The sequence below is a fragment of the Muscardinus avellanarius genome (genome assembly GCF_963383645.1).
Source record: "Muscardinus avellanarius genome assembly, chromosome: 8".
NCBI classification, from domain to species: domain Eukaryota; kingdom Metazoa; phylum Chordata; class Mammalia; order Rodentia; family Gliridae; genus Muscardinus; species Muscardinus avellanarius.
Window position 1 is genome coordinate 6,736,345 of NC_137794.1, and position 6,061 is coordinate 6,742,405.

The window sequence follows — 6,061 nt, forward strand, 5'->3', positions numbered from 1 at the left end:
TGGACCCAGCTGCCACCCTAACTGGAGAGGTGAGTGCCAAGCAGGAGGGTCTCCAAGTGAGCGTCATCTGCGTGACATTTCTTTAAAAAATTTAAACTAAATTAAAATGATAACTGGATTAATTATAACTAGAAATATTTTTCTTTTCTTTCTTTCTTTTTTCTTTTTTGGTGATACTGGGGTTCCTGGAAACCCTTCTATCTCCAGGCTTCACTCCCAGACCTATTTTTATATTTTTATTTGGAAACAGGGTCTCTGAAGCCAGTGTGGCTGGCTTCGAACCTGCGGGATCCTCCTGTCTCTGCCTCCCAAGCACAGGGATTACAAGCGTGTGCCACCACGCCTGGATAGAAATATTTTTCTTGATTGAAAAGCTTTTCTTATACAATTTATTCTCAGGTTACTGTGGTTAGAGATGTGCTCATAATTTTTTTTAACCCAGGGGCAATATACTTCTGGTGTACACACAACCTTTTTTGAATTTTTTAAAAAATTAAGTAATTAATTTACTATTTCTTTTGTGATACTGGAGGTGGAACACAGGGGCATTCTACCTTCAAGCTACACTCCCAGCCCTATTTTATTGTTATTTTGAAACAGGGTCTTGCTAGGTTGATGAGAGTCTCACTACGTGCTGAGGCTGTCCTTGGACCTGTGATCCTCCTGTCTCAGCCTCCCAACTACTGAGATTACAAGCATAAGCCACCACACCTGCCTTTTTTAAAACTTTGAAACAGGGTCTTGCTAAGTTGCTGAGGGCCTTGATAAGTTGCAGAGACTGTACTCAAACTTGCAATTCTCCTGTCTCAGCCTCCTCAAGTACTGGGACCATGAGAGTGCACCACTAAACATCAGTACATTAGGAATGTGTTCATATTTCTAATTCTGGGCTACTGAAATTTTTTGGTCCCTGATAAACCATCAGGCATGTCTGAGAAGGCTTGTAAAATAGCTCAGGTGTTTCTAAGAGGACTGAGCAGAGGTGTCTGTTCTTCTTAACTCCTACCTCTCCTCCGTCTCTTCTTCACTTTTCCATTCCCAGGAATATCTTATATTATGTTAGCACCATCCCCAAATTTCCCCTCTTTTCTCTATTTTTTTTTTTTTTTGGTGTGTTTGTGGTGCTAGGGATTGAACCCAAGGGCATGCTACCTCCAAGCTATGTCCCTAGCTCGATTTTTTATTCTTTATTTGAAACAGGGTCTCACTAAGTAGCTGAGGCTGGCCGGCGGCAAACCCGAATCCTCCAGTCCTCCAGTCTCAGCCTCCCAAGGACTGAGATTACAAGCATGCACCACCATACCTGGCTGCTGCTGCTGCTGCTTCTTCTTCTTCTTCTTCTTCTTCTTCTTCTTCTTCTTCTTCTTCTTCTTCCTCTCTCTCTCTCTCTCTCTCTCTCTCTCTCTCTCTCTCTTTTGGGTCTGGGGATGGAACCCAGGGGCATTCAACCTCTGAGCTACACCTCCTGCCCTATTTTTTATTCTTTATTTTGAAACAGGGTCTCACTGAGTTGCAGAGGGCCTCACTAAGTAACTGAGGCTGTCCCCGAACCGCGATCCTCCGGTTTCAGCCTCCCAAATGCTGGGATTACAAGCGTGCGCCATGACGCCCGGCTCTTTTCTCTATTTTTAAGATCAAGAAATTAGGATAAACACTATTTATGAGAGATCTGGGGTAGTAATGTGGACATTTTGGAGAAGTCTGAGAGACGGACAGAGAAAAAGAGAAGCAGAGTTTGAGACAGGAGCCATGGGGGCAAAAAAAGTCAAAGACACAGAGTCAGAGGGAGGGGTGGCTCGGGGGTGGGAAGAGAGTGACCTAGACTCATGGACACGCGCAGGCACACGGCTTCCAATCCCACAAGACGTCTTGAGAAGAGGTGGAGACAGATGGAGACTGATGCCCACACTCACCGGAAGACTTACAGAGAACAGGGGATTCTGAGTGGGGCACAGGGGCCTCAGAGCCAGGCAGAGCGAGGCAGAAGGGATGACGTACACGTGGCTGGAGACTCACAGAGTGATGCGACAGAAACAGAGCCGGAAGCAGAGACAGAGGCAGAGAGAGCCCCAGGTGCCAGGGTCCAGCAGCCATCTTGGCTGTCCGTGGCGGCCCCGGGTCTTGTACAGAGAAACGGGTCAGAGTTACCCTTATGAGGAAGGGGTCCAGCCGAGAGCGAGGCTGTTTGTAACTCGTTTTTGAGCAGTAAATAGAACGAGCCTGATCCCTGGATCCTGGAGTGTTTTAAAGTGAAGGGACTCTCCATCTGCCCAGGAGGCTCTGCCCAAAGAGGCTTAACATTCAAGAAAGAGTGAAGCTGAGCGTGGTGGCGCACGCTTGTTATCCCAGCATTTGGGAGGCTGAGACAGGAGGATTGCAGTGTGAGGACAGCCTCGGCTACTTAGTGAGGACCTTTGCAACTCAGGGAGACCTTGTTTCAAAATAAATAATAAAAAATAGGGCTGAGGGTGTATCTCAGAGGTAGAATGCCCCTGGGTTCCACCCCCAGTTAAAAAAAAAAAAGAAAGAAAGAAAGAAAGAGAGAAAGAAAGAAAGAAAAAGAAAAAGAGTGAGCTGTTGGAAGGCATGGTGGTGCAGGCCTGTAATCCTAGTACTTGGGAGGCTGATATAAAGGGATCACAGGTTTGCAGCCAGCCTCAACAACTTATTGAGACCCTTCTCAACGTAGTGAGAACCTGTTTCAAAATTATAATAAAGGAAGGGGGCTGGGGGTGTAGTTCACAGGTAGAATACTCCTGGGTTCAATCCTCAGTATCACGAACAAACAAACAAACAAACCTTTAAAAAAAGTGAGCTTAAATGTAGGTGTTGTGAACCCTGTGTATTTTGCTACTTGAATATTAAAACGCTGCTTTTCTGTTTGTGACGAGGTCATTCATTCCAAGATTGGCAGAGCCCAAAGAAGAGATACGCTTATTCCCGTCCTCCTGCCAGCGGGGGTGTGAAGGAAACCTCAGGCTGTGAGCCCATGGAGCGGGAGAGGCGTGCGGGAAGACAGTGGCCCGCTGTCTGCTGTCTAAGCTCTTCTGTGCTGCTAAACATTTCTTGCCCATCAGCTGTAAATATATAAGCACCTGTGCCACACTGAGCTCCTGCAAGGGTACAGAGGGACAGAGTGGGCCCCGGCAGGACCGCAGGCTTCTCAGAGGCTCCATCTTTCTGCTAGAAGAGCTCCGGCTTCTCTTGGCACGAGTGGCCTGGGATGCCACCCCGCTGGATTCCGTGGCTTGCTGAGCAGTCGGGCGACTCTAAGTAGGTCATCGTCGGTTCTGTTTATAAAAGAAATGCAACTGCCGGCCTATACTACTCTTTCAAAGTTAAATTGATTGGGTGGTCAGCCTGGCTTGGGCTTAGATACAACTTCTTTGTCCCTGAGCCAAGTGGAAAAATCAGAATTTTTGAACCAGGAAAAACAAAAAGTGGTATATTTCAACTTAAGGAGACAGAAGCCTGGAGTTGTGTCCCAGCGAATCAAGGATTGAGCCAGAGGTAGACACCCAAGTCTGCCTGCTTGTAGTTCTTGACTCTCTTTCCAAGACCCTGTAGCCACTAGGAGCTTTCCGTTCATGCGTTCTGTTATCAGTACTATATGCTTTGCTGCCTGGGGTGAGAAAGGGGAAATATCATGTTTCGAGGACAGAGCTACTCATTTTCTTAATCTTGTATATAAACAAATTCAGCATTCAAACCAGGTGTCACCTGTAGAGAACACTGTGGACAGAAGCCCCAAGCACACAGACAGCTGCTGCCGTGGAAAACTATGGGAGCAGAACAAAGGGCAAGGGACAGACCCAGTGGTCCTACCAAGAAGCCAGAATTATTATTATTATTTTTATGATTACTACAGTATTAGGGATGGAACCCAGGGGCCCTCTACCACTGAGCTGCACCCCCAGCCCTCTTTCTTTATTTTTTTTAAATTTTGAAACAGGGTCTTTCTAAGTTGCAGAGGCTGGTCTCAAACTTGCAATCCTCCCATCTCAGCCTCCCAAGTACCGTGATACCGCCATGTCCCACAGAAGCCAGCATTGTTGATGTTAACATCACCGTGGGAAAGAGGCCCACTTTGTGGATGAGTAGGTATTCTCTTTCTTTTCGTCTCTACTTCAAGCCATCTTCCTTTAAGTGGAGAAGTCTGGGAAGGTAAAGGCATAATAGATCAATTAGAAGGTAGAACAAACTTGCCAACCGGAAGTCATCTTTCAAGTGGCACTGCTTATGTGGAGACAGCAGTAGTATCCTTCTCAAATGAAGACTGAACGGGGCTTTAATTTGCCATTTTCCAGTCAAGAGAGACATGGGTTAGACACAGTCCCAGTTTTCTACATTGCATAGATTTAGGCCTAAAGAAAGCTCACTCACCTAGAGTCAGTCTATGAAAGCGAAGACGTATTCTCATGAACCTAAAGAGTTAGGAGATAAATCTGGCGTACCGTAGAAAAGACTTAGTCTGACCGTCTCATTTTACAGATGAGAATGCAGGGAGCGAGGAAGGGATTGGACTTTTGTTTGAATGGCGCACCCAACAGTCGCGTCTTGAACTAAAGTCACTCTCGGCTCGCTGTGTCCACTCTCTGAGATAGGGTGGTGGGAAGCATCCAGCTAGTGCGTATATTCAACCAAGGAAGGCCCAGGGATGCTAACACAGAAACCCCGGAATTGTTTGGGAATCCCTGGAAGGAGCTGGACCCTGTCTCCTGTGGCCCTAAACCCACTTGGTATCACCTTGAAAGATGTCAAGGGACTGCACGGGTTAGGCTGTCTCCCGACCACCCTTGATAGACAGAGTCCTGCTCCTTTTTCAGGTGACTCAGGGAGTAATCGGTGCTAACTGTGGAAGACAGGCTCGTGGGTAGAGCCCGACATGCAGGACCATCTTTGGAAAAGTCATTCAAATTCCTCACACAGCTTTTTTCTCTTCTATAAATTGAGGATAATAGCGCCTACCTCATAGGATTACTGGAGAGATTAAATGAATAAGTGTGGATAAAGTGTTTTGCATAGTACTTGGTTAGTAATAATCACTCATTAAAGAGTCAGTTGTTTTTTTATTGGATTCCCTGTGGACGCGCGCGCACACACACACACACACACACACACACACACACCACAAGCAAACGCATAGCCGTGGCCCTCTGCATGAGTTGGGATGTAGACCCCTTCCTGGGAACTAGTTTGTTGACTTCTAAATGAGAGAGTCAAACATTTGTTTTGGTTTGTTCAACATTAGAGGTATCAGCCAGAAAAATCTGCTGAGTTTTTCATTGAACGCGCCTCTTACTCAATGTTACCCTGGGCATGATACCTGGTTCCCTGTCTGGGAAAGAGAGTATACAACCTGGGACTCCACCCTACACACAGTGGCCAAGCCTAGTTTCACTCTCTACCTTCTCTGAGAAGTCTTCCCTGATTGGTCCTACCAAAAAAATAGAACTTTCCCCACCTAATTTCATATATTATTTATAGTCTGTATATATTGTGTTACACTGTTTACTTTCAGACTTTTTGTGTGCATACACACACACACACACACACACACACACACACACACACACATATATATATTTTTTTTCCTAGACAAGACTGTAAACCTTTAGGAACAGTGTTACTCATTTTTCTTTTTTACTTATTCGGTTATTTTTGCATGCTTATAGTGCAGAACTGGGTGCTTGTATATAGAATATGTTCTGGAAATATGTCAATAAAGTCTTTTAATTACACAACCACTTGATACCGGCTTTTCCAAATCTCAAATGACCTAGTACTTAACCAGTGGCCTAAATAAAAACTGACCCATTTCCATAATCATTGTCTCCTCGACTTTCTTTGCTGTAAGATGTGTAACAACACCGCCTCTCACTCATCTCCCCTTATTGTCGACTCTCTTCCCTGGTAATATTTCAGTGGAGGCTGGCAATAGATCTCTGGAGAAAAGACTGGCTTGTGAATACAAGACACCAGAACTAGAATGTGTAAGACCGTCTGGTGGTGAGCAGAACACTTCAAAGTGGCTGCCCTCGCATCACTGAATGGGAAACCA